Source organism: Lissotriton vulgaris, chromosome 3_1 (genome assembly GCF_964263255.1).
Source record: "Lissotriton vulgaris chromosome 3_1, aLisVul1.2, whole genome shotgun sequence".
In the NCBI taxonomy this organism is placed as follows: domain Eukaryota; kingdom Metazoa; phylum Chordata; class Amphibia; order Caudata; family Salamandridae; genus Lissotriton; species Lissotriton vulgaris.
The window spans coordinates 19,083,451-19,106,361 of NC_141689.1; the positions used below are offsets into that span (position 1 = coordinate 19,083,451).

A 22,911-nucleotide genomic window follows, 5' to 3' on the forward strand; every position below is an offset into this window, starting at 1 on the left:
GGTAGATTGCGTTTGCGAATACTTTATTATCTGATCCCAATTTCACAGGCTAATTCACTTCTTTTGCTTCTGAATTCTTTGCTATTAATTCTACTCCAGAATCCTCTCCAGTAATGGTTTGGGATACTTTAACCCCTTAGCTGCGGCAGCTATTCCGCCGCAGAGCAAAGGGGGAGGGGGGCCGTGCGGCGCTCCCGTGCTCGTGACAGAACCGCTCCGTCACGAGCCTCGGGTGAGCTGTGCTTGTGACTGAACGGTTCCGTCACGGCCCCGCTCGCACAATAGAACCCTCTGCGCAGGCGCAGAATTCGTGCCGCGCAGGCGCGGTGAGCGGGCCGTGACGGAACCGTTATGTCACCAGCACAGCCCACCCGGGGCTTGTGATGGAACCCCTACGTCACAAGCACGCAAGGGGTTAAAGGCGGCAGCCAGGGGTTTCATCATCAATTTTGTTTCACGAAAGAAGACATTTTTTGAAGCCAAAATGCTCAGTTGTTAGCAAAAATTAAAAAGCTTGAATATGATTATTACCGCTCATCTTCTGAATCCTCTTTAAAAAATATTTTTGAGGCAAAAATGTCATTTAATAAATCCTCTACAGAAGCTGCATCCTCTTATCTTTTAAAAAGCAGTGCCCTTTATTATGGTGGTCAGAATAAGATATGCAAATTACTTGCCAATTACTTAAAAATTTGTAGGTAACGGACTAAAATTGAATCTATTCGCAATAATCCTGGAGTTTCATTTTTTAAAGATAATGATATTTTAAATGAATTTGTTTCTTTCTATAAAAATGTGTATACGCCGGAGCAGCAACCATCCACTATTGAACTCTCCTCTTTCTTTCATTTGATACCTTCTCCTCATACTCATGATACTGATTTTGCCTCACTAGAGTTGGATATTACTCTGTCTGAAATTAAACATGCTATGTCAGTTTTAAAAAGAGGCAAAGCACCAGGACCTGATTGTTTTACCATTGAATTTTATTCCCATTTCACATCTCTACTTCTTCCCCATACCTTTTTTATTTCGGATGGGGCCTCCTCAGGATCGTTTCAAGATGCCGTAATCTGTTTAATTAAACAAGAGAACAAAGACCCCTCTTTTTTAAAAAAATTATCGTCCTATTTCCTTAGTTAATTTAGACTATCAGATTTTTGCTAAGATTCTTGCTCTTTGTATCGATCCCATTTTACCCATTTTACCCAATATTATTGGTCCCGAACAGTCAGGTTTTGTAACAGGTCTGTAACATTTCCCTCGCCCCATTCATCTCTGCTTTTAGCTCCCTCTCCCTGTTAGACCCCAATGCTGCTGCACTTGGTATGTCCATCGCCTTATCTAATGCGATGGACACCCTAGCGCCGCTTAAGAAACATTATTCAGCCAGGAAGAGTCCCTTATCGCCTTGGTACTCGGATCGTCTAAGACTCTTACGGCAGAAATGCAGATAACAAGAAAGATCCTGGCAGGCACATCCTGACTCCTCTGGGAAAATTCAACATAATTTAGCTTTGAGGGAATATAAAATGACCATTGTCGATGAAAAAAAGAAATACTTTAGCAATATCACCGCCTTGCTCGCCTTGTTCTCAATGTCCCGGCCCGCACTCACTCAAGACCACTACTAAATAAACTTCACTGGCTCACAGTGAAACAGAGGGTGATGTTTAAAACATGCTGCATCATTCACAAGTGCCTCACTGGTAAAGGTCCTGACTACTTAACTTAACTAAAAAATTCATTCCATACGTCCCCTCAAGATCTCTGAGATCTGGAGATGGAGAATTGTTATGTGTCCCCAGGTTCTGGAAGACAAGACAAGGGGGGAGGGCTCTATCAGTAGCAGGCCCGAAGCTCTGGAATCAACTCCCTTATGAAATAAGGTCATGTAAGGAACTTTTTCCCTTTAGGAAAAAACTAAAAACTTTCCTGTTTAATTACCAGTTCTGGTTGGGCAATTAATGATATAGTTAGGGCCTTTTGCTCTCAGATGTTGCCAAAGGCGCGGAGATACTCCTCAGGGAGTCGATTCCCAGCGCGGTACAAGTTTGCAAATAATAATAAATAAATCATCGAGAGAGCTCTTTAAAATTATTGACACCTGTCGACACCTAAAGTTGCCCACTCTGTTATTGAGACTCCGGAGCTCTGTGATAATATCGCAAGCTACTTTCACTCTAAAATTGCTGACATTTACAACTCCCTTAAAATCTCTAATTTGGAGCAGGATACTAATTGTGCTTCCCCATTTTCCTCCCCTTTCCCTGCTCAGGATGAGGCTTCTGAATCTAGCTCCAAGTCCGGTTTTACTAGCTTTCCTCTTCTGACCCTGGAAGAATTAAATCACCTTCTTGACGCCACCAAGCCATGCTCGCACTTAGACCCCTGTCCTTTAAAATGTTTTAAGTCATGCAGAGAGGTTGTTCTTTCTCCTCTTCTAGAGGTCATGAACATGGCCATCACTGAGGGGATGTTCCCCATACCCTGGAAAACTGCAGTTGTTAAGCCTCTTCTAAAAAAGGCCTCTCTGGACCCGTGTGCCCTAAAAAACTTTCGGCCCATATCACTGCTTCCTGCCCCGGCCAAGATACTTGAAATCCATCTCAATCGCCATCTAACTTCCTATCTGGAGAGCACAAAGCTGTTGGACATTTCCCAACATGGGTTTCATGCTGCCCACAGCACTGAGTCTGCCCTCACAGTTGTGGTCAACAACATCCGATGTGAGGTCGACAGGGGACAGACTACACTGCTGGTGTTGCTTGATCTCACAGCAGCCTTTGATACTCTGTCCCCTGCAATCCTGGTTGATAGGCTAGAAGGGATAGGGGTGGGAGGTACTGCCCTTAATCTCCTGTCCTCTTTTCTTCACCAGAGACACCAGAGAGTAAAATTGGGTAACTTTTTTTCCTCCTCCCAGTCCGTGCAATGTGGGGTTCCGCAGGGCTTCGCTCTGAGGCCACTTTTATTTAACATCTACGTGACCCCACTTGCTAAAATATTATGGTCTTTTCGTTTCCAGGTATTGTCGTATGCCGACGATACCCAGATCATTGTCTCCACTACTCAGTCGGCAAAAGATTCTGCCCTTAAATTTCGAGCATGTATGGAGACAGTCTCGCAATGGATGGTGCAAAACTATCTAAAATTAAATGGGGAAAAGACTGCGGTTTTGATTTTTGGAGGAAACCAAGACATCTGGTCTGGGGATTGCTGGCCTCCCTCCTTGGGGGATTGCCCCCACCCCACCAATTTAGCCAGGGATTTGGGCGTACTAATTGATCAGTTCCTCTCCTTTGACCCTCAGGTCAACAGAACAGTGTCCACCTGCTGTGCTATCATCCGGATGCTTAAAAAGATTGCCCCATATCTGTCGCCTGAAGCCCGCAAACAGTCAACAGTTGCCCTGGTTTCCTCCAGGCTCGACTATTGTAATGCACTCTATGGTGGCATTAATATTAACTCTCTCCATCGCCTCCAGAAGGTGCAGAATTCAATTCAATTCAGTTAATTTGTATAGCGCGCTACATACCCAGAGGGTCTCAAGGCGCTTGGAGAAGGGTGGGGAGTTACTTGTCGAATATCCATGTTTTAAGTTGCTTTCTGAATGCTAGGTGGTTCTGAGTAAGGCGAAGGTGGGTGGGAAGTGAGTTCCAGGTTTTAGCCGCCAGGTGGGAGAAGGATCTTCCTCCCATGGTGGTTCTGTTGATGCGAGGTACAGCAGCAAGGGCTTGGTTGGAGGAGCGTAGCTGGCGGGGGGGGGGTGTAGAAGGAAAGTCGTGTGTTGAGGCATTCGGGTCCAAGTTCGTAAAGTGCTTTGTGTGCGTGGGTTAGGAGGCGGAATGTTATCCTCTTATTGACGGGGAGCCAGTGGAGGTTTTTCAGGTGACCAGAAATGTGGTCGTTACGCGGGATGTCAAGTATGAGTCTGGCTGATATGTTCTGGATGCGTTAGAGTTTTTTCTGGAGTTTTGCGGTGGTGCCGGCGTATAGGGTGTTTCCGTAGTCTAGGCGGCTTGTAACCAGTGCGTGGGTGACCGTTTTTCTAGTTTCGGTGGGGATCCAGCGAAAAGTTTTTTTGAGCATGCGAAGAATGTTGAAGCACGATGATGAGACGGCGTTGACTTGTCTGGTCATCGAGAGTGTGGAGTCCAGGATGACGCCCAGGTTCCGTGCGTGGTCTGTCGGGATGGGTGCTTTTCCAAGGGATTCTGGCCACCAGGAGTCGTCCCAGGCAGAGGGGGAGGTTCCTAAGATAAGGACTTCTGTTTTGTCGGAGTTCAGTTTCAGACGGCTGTGCTTCATCCAATCGGCTACTTCTTTCATTCCTTCATGTAGGTTTGTTTTGGCGGTGTTAGGGTCTTTGGTGAGTGAGAGGATCAGTTGAGTGTCATCCGCGTAGGAGATGATGTTGAGGTTGTGTTGGCGTGCAATGGCCGCGAGGGGGCTCATGTATACGTTGAAGAGGGTGGGACTGAGTGAAGATCCTTGTGGCACGCCGCAGATGACTTCAGTGGCCTCTGACTTGATTGGTGGAAGGCGGACTCTCTGAGTTCTTCCGGCAAGGAACGAGGTGATCCATTCCAGTGCTTTTCCTTGGATTCCGATGTTTCTGAGGCGTTGTATTAAGGTGCTATGACAAACTGTGTCAAAGGCTGCGGAGAGGTCGAGGAGGATGAGGGTGACTGTGTCTCCATTGTCCAGTAGAGTTCGAATGTCGTCTGTTGCTGTGATGAGTGCGGTCTCAGTGCTGTGTTTGGCTCGGAAGCCAGATTGTGAGGAGTCGAGGGATTTGTTGGTTTCGAGGAAGGCGGCGAGCTGGTTGTTGACAGCTTTCTCGATTACTTTGGCTGGGAATGGAAGGAGCGAGATGGGGCAGTAGTTTTTGAGTTCGGTGGGGTCCGCTGTGGGTTTTTTCAGAAGGGCGCTTAGTTCGGCGTGTTTCCAGCCTTCTGGGAAGGTGGCGGAGTTAAGGGAGCAGTTGATGACGTCTCGGAGGTGTGGTGCTATGATGGAATCAGCTTTGTTGTAGATGTGGTGAGGGCATGGGTCTGTGGGGGATCCTGAGTGGATGGAGTTCATCAGGCGGATGGTGTCCTCAGTGGAGATTGGGTTCCAGTCATTAAGGATGTTCAAGGGGGGTGTAGGTATGGCAGAAGGTTGGGTGGGTTGGCCTCCGGGTTGGTTGTCGAAGCTGTTGTGGATGTCTGCGATTTTGTCGTGGAAGAACGAAGCTAGGGAGTCGCAGAGCGCTTGAGAGGGAGTGATGTCGTTAGAGTTGGAAGCGGGGTTTGTAAATTCTTTGACGATGTTGAATAATTCCTTGCTATTGTGGGCGTTGTTGTCGAGTCGGTCTTTGAAGGCGGCTTTCTTGGCAGTCTGGATCAGTTGGTGGTGTATGCGAGTGGCGTTTTTGAAGGCGTCCCTGGTACTGGTGTTTGGGTCTTTTTTCCATGCCTTCTCAAGGGAGCGACAGAGTTGCTTGGATTTCTTAAGATCATCGTTGAACCAGGGATGCGTTTTTGTTGCCTAGTTTGATTTGACCTTTTCTCAGGGGTCCTAGGTTGTCGGCGCTGTTGGTTAGCCATTGAGTGAGGTTAATGGCTGCTTGGTTGGGGTTAGAAGAGTGGGCAGGGGGGTTTTGAAGAAGCGATGAGGAGATCTGGTCGATGGTGATTTTGTTCCAGTTTCTTCGCATAGTAGGTTGAGGATGGTTGTGGGTTGTGGTCTTTTTGTAGAAAAAGTGAACGCAGCTGTGGTCCGTCCAATGGAGAGCAGTGGTGTGACTGAAGGAGATATGTTTGCTGGAGGTGAAGATAGGGTCGAGTGTGTGACCTGCGTCGTGAGTGGGGGTATTAACAAGTTGTTTGAGTCCGAGGTTGGCGAGATTGTCCCGAAGGGTGGTGGTGTTGCTGTCGTTGTTTTTTTCCAGGTGAAAATTGAGGTCTCCCAATAGAATGTATTCCTCGGAGGGGAGGGCGTGTGGGGTGATAAAGTCAGTGATGTCTTCACTGAATTGTGCTCGGGGTCCTGGTGGCCTGTAGAGGAGGGTGCCTCTGAGAGTGGTCTTGGGGTCAGTGTGGATCTGAAAGTGAAGGTGTTCGGCGCTAGCGAGGTTGACGTCTGAGCTGGTTGAGATGCGGATGGAATTCTTATGGACGATAGCAATGCCTCCTCCTGATTGCTTGGTGCGGTCTTTCCGGATGATCTTGTAGCCTTCCGGGATGGCAATGGTGATGTCTGGGGCTGAGGAGGCGTTCGTCCATGTTTCTGTTAGGAAGGCGACGTCCGGGGAGATGGTGTCTAGTAGATTCCAAAGGTCGATGGCATGTCTGTGGACCGAGCGGGTGTTGAGCAGGATGCATTTTAGGTGGTTGGTGTCAGGTCTCAGTTTGGTTTTAGTGGATGTGGAGTTGGTCTTGGTGCTGTCGAATTTGCAGGAGTTGCAGGTGAAGGGTCCATGGGAGTGTCCAGGGGCGGCTTGGGCGCAGTTGGGAAGTGGACCGGGGTTTAGGGCTAGGAGGGTGGAGGCGACATATGTAATGCGGGGGGGTTGGACGGTGCGGGGGCCAGGGGGTCTGGCGCTGGGCGCGGTCCAGGCACGGACGGGCGTAGACGGGCTTACCTTTGGCGCACCTTCGGCGCGGACGCAGCGCGTGGACGCTGCGCGAGAATGCATCTGTCATAAGTAGAGAAGTGGAAGGGGGCGGAGCGTGGGAGGGGGAGCTGGGAGGCGTGAGCGTAGGGGGAGGGACGGGCTGCAGGCACAACAAAATGGTGGACAAACAACAACAGAAAGGACAACAGTACACTATGGGCGCAATGAGGCAGCAATTGACCTCAGGGGGCAGTGCGGGTAAAGCGAACTAGCGGTGTAGCACAAAATAAATAAAATCACAATAAGTCAAATCACCAAACTAAGCAATGCGGAGCACTACTCCACAGACCGGGTTCCAATTCTATGTAATTAAAGCTATGGCAGTGGGGAGGAGCAGCGCTACGCACACAGGCACAATATAAATGAAGTATACAATGTAAGCAGTGCGGAGCGCTACAGACCGGGTGCTGAGTCAATTACATTAAGAGTATGGCAGTGGGGAGAAGCAGCGCTACAGGTACTATTAAGTAAAATACACAATGTAATCAGAGCGGAGTGCTACGTTACAGACCGGATGCAGGTCCTGAACCTCCCTAGGCTTGCATCTGCAACCCAGGCCAGGAAAGATCTCCACTGGCTACCGATCCAGGCCAGGATTTCTTTCAAGCTTATCTGCCTGGCCCATAGGGCAGTTTTTGGATCAGTTTCTGAAGGTATCAGGTCCCTTGTCAGCCCCTACATTCCCAGCAGAACCCTTTGCTCGGCCTCTAAGAATCTTCTTTCTGTGCCCAGATTTAAAAGGGCAAAGTGGGGAGGAAGAGCTTTTTCCATCCTGGCCCCTCAACTGTGGAATTCTCTTCCCCTTGAACTTTTCACTCAGCCCTCACTGGGGATTTTCCGTAAACTTTTAAAGACCTGGCTCTTCTCTCAGCTCTACTAATTCTGTACTACCTTCCTTGCTGAGACCCTATGTTTGTTTGTTGTCTGTGCCTTGATGCCCTCTGGGTTAAGTTTGCGCATTACAAGATCCCCATTCATTCAATAATTCCAGCAGGTATAAGGAACAGAGTTTATCGCTACTTTGAATGTAAATGTATAGGCATTTATATAGCGCACTACTTACCCGTAGGGTCCCAAGGCGCATCGACCGCTGCGAAACCCTTCCTGGCTTCCCTGAGAGAAGGTCCCTTAATGGGTATCTCCAGGGTGAGACCAGGCATCCCCGGCGGTCTGGTGGGGCCGTTAGTGAAGATGAGGCAAGCTGATGCCCAGAGTTGCCGAGTGTGATCGCTGATCAGAGTGGGCACCAAGGCGAGAGAATTATCGAGTCCGCTGACCCTGGTCCAGAAACCTGCCACGCCGGGAATCGAACCCTGGTCCCGGGCCGTCCTCTGCTCTCGGGTCTGCCGCCTCTAACCAGTGAGCCACACTACTTCACGTCGCTCTGCAGGTTAGCGTGCCCATTGAAAATTGGTTAAATGTCACTTAGTGACATTTCTCCAGTTATGTCAGGGCAGGAATGCCCACTTTGCATCTCATTAGAGATGCAAAGATGGGCGTTGGGGGAAAGGGCGATAATGCAAGGATTCACACGATAGCGTGACCTTGCTGATTAGGCGATAAAATTATTGCTGATTTCAATCCGAAAACGGACGCTATTGCGGCGAAAATTTTATCTCCGGGGCTTGATGATATGCCCTCCAGTTCTTTTCCTGGTACCCACCCTTAGACTTTGTAGAGCTTTGGGGCCCATCCTGCTGAGCAGGTTTTTGGGAGTCTTGAGAACACTCTTTGTTTTCATCTTTTGCTTGATCACCCTCTTTCCCTTGGCCCTTTTTTATAGTCTTGAGGAATAAGTTGACCTATGTCTACCTGGGTAGTGAAGTAATTTCTGTGGATAACAATTACTCAACAGATGCTCTTTCATCAATACATTTAAAATAGTCATGCTACCTATCAAATAGCCATCTAGTTGTGTTCATGAAAAGTCTACAAAAGTTACGGAGGACTGACTCCGGGTTTTTTGAGTCTCCTTGAACCTGATCCTCTACCCTTCAGTGGTGGGCCCAAAGCTGTCAATCAGGGTACTCTTCATGTGGTCATAGGAATCCACATCTGTCTCATTAAAGGTCAGCAGTCTACCCCTGCATTTACCTGAGAACATTTCTCAGCGTAGACAGACCCAATACTTCTGGTTGACCTTCCTTGCTCTAGAAGCTCCTCCTTGCTTCCGTATAGTTAGGGACAATCCCCTTGAGGATTTAGGGTCTGAGTTTCTCTCCCTAGTCATAATTTGTGCTGCCCCCAGAAATGGGTCCTAGGCACTTCTCAGCTCTTTCTTTCTCAGAGATTAATGCTATCCTCTTGGCCGGTTTCTGGAGATCTGCATGTTCAGTATCTCTTGCTTCTGAGGCACTACTAGGAGTGTTCCCAGCAATATTTCTTTCTTAGGGGGCAGTGTTGGATTCAGACTCAATTAAACCACACTAGCCCTAGCATATAGCCGGGGGAGGGAACTAGAGGCACAGGGTGCCAGGAGCTAGCCAGCCTCCAAGATTCAATGTTACACAAAAATTAGGCTGCTCCCAGAATAGAATGACCAGTAGTGCTCAATAAGTCAAATTCATACTGTGAGTGTTGGCATCTCACAAAAAGTGAAGGACTGGCCTCACACACCACCTGGTGCTATGCTTCATCATTGTCCGTCCTCGCCCTCTAAATCTTGGTTTGATAGAGGGCGGGCATACACCTAACAACAGGGATGCACTTCTAAACTAAGTGGGGCCCGTGAATAGTGAATGTGATTTAAAAAACCATTACAGTTGTCTAATTAATTTTAATAAGGTAGGCAACTGTACGGTATTAAAACAGTGGTGCGGTGAATAGAGGAATTTATAATCCCCTCACCGTGGTGTATAGGGTCGACATGTTTCTGCCCAGTGTCCCAGTAGGGTACGTGGCATTCATCAGGACCTGTTTTTTTTAGAAGGGGCACCGGCCTTACCAATCTTGTGATAAGGGAAAACCACTATGTGGGGTGATCTTTTGTCACTCCTCTCATTGAATTCAGAGTCACCATCACCTACCACTTGCTCTCATCTGCCTCCTCTTCCGCAGGGGGTTTGCATCTTCTCTCATAGTAGTGTGGCTGCGCAGCCTTAAGCTTAACACAGGGGAGTGTAAGACACGCAAAGTTTAGTAAAAGACGACAAGACTCAAGAAGGAGATCCACGGATATTTATAAAAAATAGCAATTATCTTTATATATGTTTAGGCATCATAGAAAAATCATTCAGGTAAGTTTGTTTTTACATATAAATTCTTTTCAGTTACAAGTGGACACTGCAATTTCAGAGTTATACAATGTTATCCTAAGGAAGGAAGAATACGTTTCAGAAACAGGTACAGTACTGTGACTTACAGGACCAATCTCCAGGAGTTAAGGTGAGTGGTCAACAAGGGCCAAGGTAGCACCAGCTGTACATGACCAGTGGCACAAGGATGACTGGCTGCAGGGTACAAAACAGCATCGGGAGCCCAAAAGGTTTCAAAGGGGAGTAGGCTTGGGATGAAGATTCAACATGGGCCATGGGGACACCTGTTGTCCTCTTCTCCAAGGCCAAGAGGCAACGGGTGCAGAGGGGTCTTTAGGCAGCAGGTTTTTTTTTTTTTACCTCAGGCGAGTCTAGGAAGGGTTACACTACCATAGGCATGGGCTCTGGAGGTCTGGAAATCCTTGTTTGCACTGTTGGCCCTTTTCAGCTCAGGCCATAGGAGCTGAATGCAGTGGTGATTTGAGGTGTCTGTTATTGCCAGTTCCAGAGCCCTCAGAGTTTCTTTTTTGGAGTTTCTTCTTGAATAGGTCCACTGTTATCAATAGTCTTGAGTCTTTTTTAAGGCAGGCCGTCCTCACAAGTTTCTGAAGTCACAGATGCAGAATGAGTCGAATTTGGTGCAGTTTTAGATGAGTGCTGCAGCAGGCCAGATGGGCTGGGGCCAAGTCAAGTGCTCTCTTCGGTTTTCTTCTGCGGCTCATCTGTGTCCTCTCTCTTCTTAGGTCATCAGGATCAGCTTCTCTGGTGCCGGGGACTACCATAAATACTGAATTTAGAGGCATTAAAGAAGTGTAGGGAAGTACCCAATGGGTACTGACTCTTTGAGTCACTATGCCCCCTATATGACTACTTCCTGTGGGAAGTAGGCATAACCCTGTCAACACAAACATGGCTACCTTTCAAAACATGTGTGCACTTTAGAGTTAGCCCACCTTAGTGGTGGTACTAGCCTGGGGGTGGCATGTCTATCTGCCTAGCCAATGTTCCTGCATGTTCAACCCCCATGGGTCTCGTACAGAGGAAGGTTACCACTAACCTTGCAGCCGGATACGGCAGAAACGATGGAGACGTTAGTTCACCCCTTCCCCTAGTTTGTGATACCCATGAGCATATTAGTATACATACAGCACAGATACCACCCACTGGAGTTCTGGACTTTTTGGTTCCGTCCAGAGGTGTCAGGGGACAACACCCAAAGACCCCGGAGTTCTACCTGTCTCGGTGCACAAATGAACAGAAACACGGGCTTCTCGATGGTGGCGTCAAAGACCAAAGGTTTATTACTGCAGGGACACAGAAGTCACAGAAACTACACACGGGCAGTGTCTAGGAGCCTGTTCGAATTGTACAGAAAGGGCTGCTCCTTATATACTAAAATTTGAGCTTGAGGCAAATTCTTTACATGTAATACATTCCCAAACCTTTGTGTCCTAAACAATAAATATTTGGCGTTACACAGGAATCGTCGACAATATCTGATGTCAAAACATTACGAACGAGGGGTTCCCACTTTTCCATCATAATCTCATGTCAACTTTTCATTCAAGACCCGGACCGCCTCATCATAAATTTCGTTACCTCCCCCTAATAAAGGCCCAGAAGGAAAGGAGCAGAGCCAGGTGCAGATGATAGAAAAGCAGGATAAGAGATGTTTGTGGGTCGTAAATGGGCAAGGCTACCAGCTTCGGCCGCCTAATCATGATCAGGCCAACGAACACGAGAACCAGTATAGCAGGACTGGCCTCGGGCAGAGGGGCAGCCTTTGTCGAGTCATGCAGCTACAGCATGTTCTGTTCTAAGGTGCACGTGTCACTAGAGAGGTGAATCGCCGGCTAAGCCTACGTGGCCTTAATCGAAATGAAGTGATCAGAAGTCATTGCGTATGTGAGGGCAAGAAACACAAAATGGCTGCCACGATCTAAGATGGATGCCATGGGTAGAACAGAAATGTGTTTGTAACAGAAGTACTCTTGCTCGTAGCATAGCGAAAACACCAGGATATACTAAATGGATCATTTGCGGTTCGCTGATACCAATATTATGTATTTACGACAATATTGAAAACACAGGTTCAAATCGTCACGGAACCTCAGACCCTCCTTTTGCCCTTACATAGGCAATTACTCAGTCTATGTCAGAGTCTAACTCTATGCTCATCAGGTCAGTGACATGCTGTTGTATCATCATCCTTTCTCGTGCCTTTTCTCCAAATGCAGGTGGTTTTCTAAAACAGGTTGCAGCACAGAGGCTACACAAAGCGGGACCACACTGGATAATCAGGCAACATGAGAATAGGAATACTAAGATGACACCAATGACCATCAGAACCTTCCATCCCCACGTTGATATCAGAGTCCACAACCACTCCATGAAGGACCAGTTTCCCTTGTCTACATGTATAGAGTCGGAAATCTTGTGTAGCTTAGAGATCGCCTCATAGACTGTTGGAGCATTATTGGGAATAAAGACACAGCAGCTCGATTGGATCATTCTGCATACCCCACCTCGATCTGCAAGTATCACGTCTAGAACCATTCGGTTCTGCAACGTCATAAGTCTATCCGCCTGAAGTTCAGCTGTCAAATTGCTAAGGGCACCAGCAGTTTCGGTAATAGTAGATTCAACTACCCGTGTTAGCTGACGTATGTTTCTACTATTGGCCATAGGCCCCCAGAACGGAAGGAAACCTTTGAAGAAGTCTCCAGCTTCCTGACCAGCGGTGTCTTCCTTGCTGAAAACCCCTCTTGCTACTCTGGTCTTGTGATAATCAGATGAAGCAGTGTATGTCGGAGGCAACAATCGAGCAATATAACATGAACCTGAAAAGTCAGCAGGCAACCATGTATACGCTCTGTCTTGACAGATGAAGTAGGTACCCCTAGCAGTAAGGAAGGCAGGGGAAGAGTTGGACGGAAACACATAAGTCTCAACGCACTCACTCCTCCCTAGCTGAGCTTTCGGATTTCTCCCATTACCTTGCAAACAGACCTAACCTCGGTGAGGTACGACCCAGATTGGAGTGGAGCTTTTACGCTTGCTTTCTCCCAAACTAAGGCGATACTCTGAAGAATTCCAACTCAAATATACTCGTAATTCGTCTCTAGGGTAAGATGGAGTATTATTGACGTCCTTGATCATGTCAATAATTCCCTGGACTAAAGCTTTGTTGGCAGAGTTATATTTAGTGGAACGTGGTGGACGCGGAGGATAGGTTTCAAGGGCATAAGCAAAGATGGTCTGAAAGGCCTGAAATGATCCATTATAGCTGAAAGGCAACACCAAATAGGAAATGCCTTTATCCATAGTGTGGGGTATCAAGCCACACACCCAGCAGTCTGTAGTATTAACTACCAGTTGGTGTTGGTGCAAGAGCTGTACGAACGTGTTATTGATAAATTCTGAGCGTCGAGCTTGCTCATGTTCAGGAAACGAGTGAAAAGAGTGTATAGAAGAAACAGTAGAAGTAGCAGGATCAAGGGGAGGTACTGTAGTTACTGGCACAAAGATTAAATTTATACCAAAAACGATTCCACCCACCAACGTTATCAAAACAATTAAAAATGTAATAGCACATTGCATCAAAAAACATTTGTTATGAAGAATTCTATAAAGTCTGTTTCTGCGAACATAAATCACATTTTCTCGTTGCAGCGCAGGAAGCTCCATCTTCTACAATCCGCTCGCGACCACTGATGATGTGTACGTAGATGAAAATGCCTCTATCAGCCCTGGGAGTTCCCAGAACTAACAGAAAGATCGACCTTGTGTCAGACCCCCGCAGATTCAACTAGGCACACAGCCACGACCCTACGGCTACCCAGACGGCAAGGCAATTTTTTTAAAAAAATAAAACAGTAGCAAACTTCCTGGCTGAAGGCAAAGTGTTAAAATTTCAAATGTGTAAAATTGGCAGTTTCCTGCTTTATTTGTCCGTATTACGAGATCGTAAGTTGTATCTTAGTTTTGCAGGAACTGTTTGATCAGGAAACAGTGTCTTGTCAGCAGAGGTTGCAATGTTCAAGTTCGCAGATGACAACGTTTTTTCTGATGCAGGGGGCAAGTGTTCAGGAGTCAAAGAAGCAGTTTTAAGAGGAGAGTCAGAGTTCGATATGTCAGTTATCAGTTCGGCATCGCTGAAAGGGACAAACTTGGGTGTTCGCTCGAACTCAGAGGCACCAATTCCCTTCTTCACCCAGTTGTCATAAGGAAGTGGCAAGGGCACACATTTGACATGTGTCGCATGGATCCAGTGCTTGCGACCGGCCACGCGAACAGCAGTTCTCGTTGATAACAATACTTGATAGGGGCCAACAAATCTGGGCTGAAGGTTCTTTGTTCTGGCGAAGTTCCGCACCACAACGTGGTCGCCGGGTTTCAGCTGATGGCCTGGACTCTCCGGTGGCTTTGGCAATGCATCGAAAACCTGTTGGTGAATAAGACTCAATTTAGCAGTCAAGTCGTAAAGGTAATCAATCAACATTGGATATTCCAGAGAACAAAATTCCTTTGGCCTTGGCACTCCCCAAATATTAGCGGGACGGCCAAAGACAATTTCATATGGACTAAGCCCTACTCTAGAATGTACAGTAGCTCTCGTGGATAACAAAGCCAAGGGTAGTGCGTCTGGCCAGGATAAACCTGTGGATGCCTGTATTTTAGCGAGTTTTAGTTTGAGGGTGCCATTGTAACCCTCAACTAGACCAGCAGACTGGGGATGGTTTGCACTGTGGAATTTTTGTTTAATTCCTAAACCGGCACACACACTCTGCATAACTTACCCTATAAACTCACTTCCGTTATCTGACCATACAATCCGTGGCATTCCGAACCTAGGGAAATATTCTTTGATAAGAATTTTCGCAGTTGATAAGGCAGTATTGTCCTTCAGTGGATATGCTTCGATCCACCTGGAGAAAGCACAGACTACCACCAGGACGTATTTTAAGTTATTGCACCGATCCATGTGAATGAAATCTAACTGAATCACTTCAAAGGGACAGGAAGGAGGAGCGAAGTGACCAGCAGGGGTTGGGATTCCCTTGCCAGGATTATGCATCAAACATACCATACAATTTTTCACCACTCTCTCTGCACATTTACTAATCCCATCATTATTCCAGACTGGAGCCAACATCTTACAAATTCCTTTAGAACTAATATGCGCTACTCCATGTGCCATTGTCACCACCGCAAGCACATACGCATCAGGCAACATCCAACGCTGTTGTTCCGACAAATCAATCCAACATCCACTCGAGTCCAATTTACCCGTACTCTCTTTCCATGCAAGCTTTTCCTCCTCAGTCGCTTCTTTCTGAATCTCTTTCACACTTTCCACTGTGTCCTCACACATTCCAGACTCAGCAATCCATCTCGCAGACGTAGCAACATACATTCTACTCATTATATTTCTAGCTGTCTGTTTTGCGGTCTCATCAGCAAACGCATTCCCACGACCAACATCATCCGTGATTGCTTTATGAGCACTGCATTTCACAATCGCAACTTCAGTCGGCAAGGTTAGAGATTCCAACAAGTCGTTAACTAGCTCACCATGTTGAATCTTAGTCCCATGGGACGTAATGAAACCTCTTTCTTTCCACAAACGGCCAAAATTATGGGCCACACCGAATGCGTACTGACTATCTGTGAACACATTCACTCTCTTTCCCTTTGCTAAAACACACGCTCTCGTTAGAGCGATTAATTCTGCAGCTTGGGCAGAATTCTGACTCACTCTTGCAGTCTCTACAATCGTACTCAAAGTCGTTACTGCATAAGCAGCAGTCACATCACCATTCTCCAATTTAAAGCATGACCCATCAACATACAGCGTGCCATCTGGATCTGACAATGGAGTGTCTTTTAAATCAATTCGTCCTTTTGTCTCCTCCTCGGTTCTGAAACAACAGTCATGGGGTTCGGAATCACTCGACTCTTGATTAGTCGGCAACAATGTTGCTGGATTCAATACATTGCATCTTTTGATTTGAATATGACTAGCTAGCAATGTCAGCTCATAACCTGATAATCTAGCACTGGTAAGGTGTTGCGTCTTAGTTCGATTCATGAGTGTATCCACAGCATGAGGAACCATGACCACTAGCATGTTATTCATCACCAAACCAGCAGATTGTCGAATGGAAGCCGCAGCTGCCGCTGTAGCTCTCAAACAACTAGGCAACGCTCTAGCTACTGGATCTAATGTTGATGAAAAATACGCACTAGGGCGATGTTTATCACCAAATCTCTGTGTCAGAACACTCAACGCGCAACCTTCTCTCTCGTGAACATAGAGCGTGAATGGCTTACTGTAATCGGGTGTACCCAATACAGGAGCTGAACATAGTGCATTTCGTAATTCAGAAAAACTCTCCTGACATTCAGCAGACCATGGCACCGGACTCGGAACATTTTTCCCAGTCAAAGCTACCAATGGTTTTGCTAAAAGAGAAAAATTTGGGATCCACTGTCTACAGTAAGAGGTAATACCTAAAAAGGCACGTACTTCTCTCTGTGTACGAGGAACACTCATCTGCGTAATTGCTATTATTCTCTCTGGGGTCAACTTCCTTCCCTTCTTTGACAAGAGATGACCTAGGTAGGTCACTTCTTGGCAGCAGTATTGCATTTTGGAAGGTGACACCTTGTGATTCAACTTAGATAAATGATGCAATAATGAAATCGTAGCTGCTTTGCAAGTTTCTTTGTCATCGGCAGCCACTAGAAGGTCATCTACATACTGCACTAGAGCAGAACCAGGAGGAAGTACAAAGGAATCTAACTGACTTTTTAATGCCTGGCTGTAAATGGACGGACTCTCACAATAGCCTTGTGGAGCGCGTTTAAACCTGAAGCTTCGACCTCCTAGACAGAAGCCGAAAATATCTCTGCTTTCCTCGGCTATCGGAATGCTGAAAAAGGCATTCTTCAAGTCAATGACTGAGAACCATGTAGCTGTTGCAGGAATCAGTGTTAACAATGCAGTAATATCTGGAACCACAGGAAACTGCGGAACCACAATTTTATTAACCTCTCTGAGATCGATAACAAACCTATATACTGGAGGTTTTGAAGGATCAGTACGTTTCAAAATTGGCAATACAGGACTGTTACAGACATTTCCTCTAGTTTCCTCAACCACCCCTTTCTTAATCAAATCTTGCACAATCAATAAAAGTGCACGTTCACCCTCGCTAGAGATTTTGTATTGAGGAATTTGTGGAAATTTGACATTTGCTTTCAAAGTGACTACATATGGTGGTATTTCTAAAAGGCCTACATCGTTAGGACCAGTCGCCCAAAGAGTATCAGGGAGAGAACGCAGCTCTGGCGGGAGTGCATCCATTGACAAGTACATCGGAGAGGTGATTCTTTTACCCAACGTAAGCTGTACTCCTTCCGGAGAACAGTACAATGTCGCATATAGGCGTTTTAACAAGTCTAAACCAAGCAGATTTTCATTACAACCTGTCGTCAAAATCAGGGGTGCTTTCAATTGACACGGTCCAACAGAAATAGACAAAGGACCAGATACGGGATTGTAAACAGGGGCGCCTGAAAAACCTACAGAAACATTTGTTAAGCCGGACAAAGGTGCGCCAGGGAGTTTCGCATGCATGATCAAACTTTTTGCGGCACCAGTATCCAACAGAAACGGTTCGACTACACCTGATGTTGCTACAGCGACATAAGGCCCACTCTGATCCACTGGAACTGATACTACTCCCTCTCTCTGTCCATGGCTGTCCTAGTACTCATTTTGTTGAAATCCCTCAACGTTTTCACAATAGTCTTCAACATGATACTGCTGCGACCTATTCTGTTGAGCAGGCTGTCCATTACACTGATCAAAGTGATTAGAAGGGCGATCATTCGTTTGTGGAGGCATAGCACCTCGTCCTCGACCTCTAGAATTTTGCACAAAACCACCACGACCTCTCTGAGCTGCTGCTGCATTATTTTGCGCTAAGACTGGACACTCATTCTTATAATGACCCTCTTTCTTACAATACGTGCATTGATTCCACTGGTATTGCGGCCTCTGAGAACCATAATCTGTCCTTTGATACGACCCTTGCTGTGTATTGGTCTGATTCATGCGAGGAGGATATGCCTGTTGTAAAAGAACTTTAGTCTTTAAATCTTTCGTTTTCTTATCTGATTTCTCTTTCTCCTCTTTATCCCTGTTTTCATAATACTGTGCAGTTGCAAGTATTTGCGCAGTTGTAGAGACAGCCCACGCACTTTCGGAATCCTTTAATTTATTACAGAGCTCGGGTAGCAGATTGTGTACGAATTTATCGGCAAACAATCTCTGTCCTCCCTCTGTGCTCATATCCTGACCACTGTGATCTACAAAAGTCTCTTCGAACCTCGTGAAAAAGTCAGAGACACTTTCGTCTTTCTTTTGCCTGCATGCGGACAACTTGTCCCAGTTAACGCGCAGTGCTGGCATCAGAGTCTTCATTAAATCAATTATCCTATTTGGGAGATTAGCAATTAGAGGTTCGGGTTTGGAACCACCTGTTTGCTGACCATCCGCTGCAATTATAGCTGCCCAATCACCACCTAGAGCAACTGGATGATTCTCTTTACGAATTTTAGCCCAAATTGGTTGTGGAACTACATTCCCAAATAACATGTCAATGTCCGCTAGATTCATCACACAAGCTTCAACTGTCTGCGCTAACTCCGTATAATATCCAGCAGGATTCTTACGCGGATCTGGCAAGGCCTGTTTCACTGCTAACACTTCGGCTCGCTTCCATGGAATGTGTATCCACACTCTCTGGAATTGCGCCGGAGCGGCTGCAATACCAAGATTCACATCAGCTTGCACAGCATCGCGCCAAATTGGAGGAACCTCCCTCATTGGATATTGGCGATTCTGCTTCGCACTGTTCTTCTCTAAATCCCTCGGTGAACGAAGAGATGGATCATTCCTATAACTTAAAATTAGTTCCATCGCCTCTTTAATATTTTGACCTACTATCATACCTGCAGCAAATTCTTTCTGAACCTTAATTAAGTCTTCTAAATTTGATTCAGAGTCATCTTCTTCTAACTCTTCTCGTAAAAGAGAGCACATCTCGTCGAATACATATCGTTGTGTTGGTTCGTTCCACTGCATAAATGTATCTAGTACATCTCTAGTACCGTATCTCCTACTCTTCGAAATCCATCTGAGAGCCGTGGAATCTAAGATTCCCCGTTCCTCAGTACTTGGGAGCTGACTACGTCTCTGTACAGAGTCAGAAGTAGGAGTCTTAATTAAAGATTTATAGAAGGGAGACAGAATATTAGAGACAGAATCAGTAATTCTTCGACGAACAGAAAGCGGAGTCATAATGCTAGCAGATGTCGAAAACACAGTAGCAGTTGGAACAGATAGTCCAGAAACAGTAGGAGTATCAGATAAGATAGCTTGTGAAACAGTAGGTGTAAGTGATACAGGTATAGGCAAAGAAGTCGGCAACCCAGGAAGAGGGGGTGCCGAAGGAACATTCACATTAACAACAGGAGGTACAGGAGCTTGATTCTGGGGTGCAGGAGCAGGAATACCAGGTTGTCCAGCAACCGGCAATTGAACATTCGGTACAGGTGGAGCCGTAGCACCTTGTGCATACGGTGGGGGTGACCGTAACAAGTAAGACAACAGAGGATCGTTTTCGGGGTCCTCTACTATCTTAGTTGTACTTGATGGCAAGGCAGGATAGCACTTGTCGATCGCCAAATTTCGCTCTCTAATGGCAACGTCTATGGCCTTTTCAGATTCGTTGATTTGCAGCTGCTTAGCCGCCTGTTCTAAAGTCAACTCTTGCTCTTTCTGTTCTTTCTTCAACCTTTTAATCTCTCTTTGTTTAGATTCTTTTCGCCAGTATCGGAAAGAATCAAACATTGCCGGCCGGGCTTTCTTCTTAAACAATTTCACTTCTAAATTGTCAAGAATTTCAGGTTCAAAACTACCATGCAGTGGCCAACTAAGGACACCGTCTTTCTCAGTGTAGCGGACCCACACCTCATTATAAGATATAGGACCCACACCAAACTTACAATAAAGATCATATAACGGAGTCCCAATCGGAGGAACCAGACATGAGTCCTCCAAGCGGGAATCACTGTTGCAACCAAAACACGACAACATACAATTTTTCCGACTTACCATTTTGCAATCCGGAACACAGAACAAACAAACACAAACAGGAATGTGCACTCGAACCAAGAACTTAGGCCTACCAAAAAGCGAACAAATGTATCGATACCCAAAACTAAACCAAGAGATTATCGTAACCAGAACAACCAGTGATAATCTTACGAAACCAAACCAAACCAAGAACTAGAAGGATCTTAACAACCCTTACGAAGTAACCAGCTAGCAATCACTAAATACTTAACTGAGGCACTGAAGACGTCACCAAGGAGAAACCCGTCACGTTTCGCCGTACTAAGGACTGCACCTCGGGTCCAAGACAGGGCGACGGTCAAGGCAACGGACCACTGCAGCCATCCTGAACGGGAACCCTCGTGGAAGAGAACGTCGGGCCACTTTTGCGATATGCCGGGATCGATGAAGTGGGGCGCCTCCCTCAGCAATCTTCACACGAAGCTTCTCGAACTCTTCAGGCTTTTGGACCGGTACCGAATGACGTCGCCCCAAGTTGGGCGCCAATTGGAGTTCTGGACTTTTTGGTTCCGTCCAGAGGTGTCAGGGGACAACACCCAAAGACCCCGGAGTTCTACCTGTCTCGGTGCACAAATGAACAGAAACACGGGCTTCTCGATGGTGGCCTCAAAGACCAAAGGTTTATTACTGCAGGGACACAGAAGTCACAGAAACTACACACGGGCAGTGTCTAGGAGCCTGTTCGAATTGTACAGAAAGGGTTGCTCCTTATATACTAAAATTTGAGCTTGAGGCAAATTCTTTACATGTAATACATTCCCAAACCTTTGTGTCCTAAACAATAAATATTTGGCGTTACACAGGAATCGTCGACAATATCTGATGTCAAAACATTACGAACGAGGGGTTCCCACTTTTCCATCATAATCTCATGTCAACTTTTCATTCAAGACCCGGACCGCCTCATCGTAAATTTCGTTAACTCCCCCTAATAAAGGCCCAGAAGGAAAGGAGCAGAGCCAGGTGCAGATGATAGAAAAGCAGGATAAGAGATGTTTGTGGGTCGTAAATGGGCAAGGCTACCAGCTTCGGCCGCCTAATCATGATCAGGCCAACGAACACGAGGACCAGTATAGCAGGACTGGCCTCGGGCAGAGGGGCAGCCTTTGTCGAGTCATGCAGCTACTGCATGTTCTGTTCTAAGGTGCACGTGTCACTAGAGAGGTGAATCGCCGGCTAAGCCTACGTGTCCTTAATCGAAATGAAGTGATCAGAAGTCATTGCGTATGTGAGGGCAAGAAACACAAAATGGCTGCCACGATCTAAGATGGATGCCATGGGTAGAACAGAAATGTGTTTGTAACAGAAGTACTCTTGCTCGTAGCATAGCGAAAACACCAGGATATACTAAATGGATCATTTGCGGTTCGCTGATACCAATATTATGTATTTACAACAATATTGAAAACACGGGTTCAAATTGTCACGGAACCTCACCACACAGGGGGAAGGGATAAAAGGGGACAAAAGAAACAATAACGTAGCTGTTGTAGACTCAGAATAGGGATGTCAACTGAAGATGTAATTCTCACTCTCCTGAACGCCACCCCATAAGCCCTGTAAGTGAAGACACAATACACTCATTAGATTACCCCCCCAGCTAATGTGTATAGAACCACTAGGAACCCATGTGTGCATGAACTTACTTTGAATACAGCTTTAATTCTCCCAACCTAAAAGGCACAAAAAAAGAAAAAATAAAGAAAACCTTTGAAAGTAAATAGTCCTAGTTCAGAACAGGATGAGGTACTTATCTGTCTGTAGATAATCCTCTGAGGTAGGTAACTGGTGCAATTCTCTCTTGCTGTCTAGAATCCAGTATAACCAGTATCCTTAATTTCCATTTATATTTATCCACAACGCTCTTGATTTATTCTTTCCATTATAAACATAAGAGTTCTCAGGCGCTGTGCCAGTGTTATACTGCAGTACCAAACAAAATAAAAAACAAGTTTGTTTTGGAACTGTTCTGCTCCTTCCTTTCACAATACTTCTGATAGGACAAGTAAATACCCAAAATTCTCAGCGCTCTTTCCGGATGATTCAGACTCTTTATAGAGTTTAGCTGCTACTCGGTTTCAAGTATCTAAGCCAGATAATTTTTTGTGCTGATGTAATGCTCATGCAGCCACCACGCCCGTGATGAAAGACAAGGAGGCGCAACGGTGTCCACACTACACCGATCCCGATGCAGACAGCGCACTGGTGAGAGATGCGCTGAACTAAGAGAGGCGTTTCTCTTTTCTTGTTCGGCGGCCCACCGAATCTGCAAGCTCTCTCCCGATGAAGGCCGGTGATTTAGAAGTCAACTCGCTTCTAAAAGATAAACTAAGCAGCCGCTCACGGGCGGATGCTTCATCGTTCTAAACAATCCAAATACTACCACTAGGTAGACACTGTAGAATCACAAAGGGCTTCTTCAAAACAGTTTCTCGAGTGACAAGCCCCGAGCACTTCTAAGGCGGGGCTTGAGTAATTGCAATCATGTGTTTTTTCTCCACGCATCCACGAGGATTCTGAGAGATGTAGTTTTTATGTATAATTATTCATTCACACAGTGTATGTTGTGCCCCATATGCCTATCTTGTACTCATGACAGTAGCCCCTCTCAATGACCGACGTCTCGGCGGACCACCCGGCTTGTTGGGGAAACGTGCATGGTAACACAGTAATAGCCCAGGGTAATGTAAATTAGCCACTGGTTCCCATGAGCGGTCCTCTGGACCGTAACCTTTCCAGTCAATGAGGTAGTGCACTCGCCCTCTGACAAACTTGGAATCAAGTAC

General features: G+C 46.2%; 1 protein-coding gene across 1 annotated transcript in view; it reads right to left on the reverse strand.

The window, feature by feature from the left end:
• Window positions 1–22,911, reverse strand: part of LOC147725835 (extracellular calcium-sensing receptor-like) — a 608,311-nt gene that overhangs the window by 184,487 nt on the left and 400,913 nt on the right. The window lies entirely within an intron of this gene.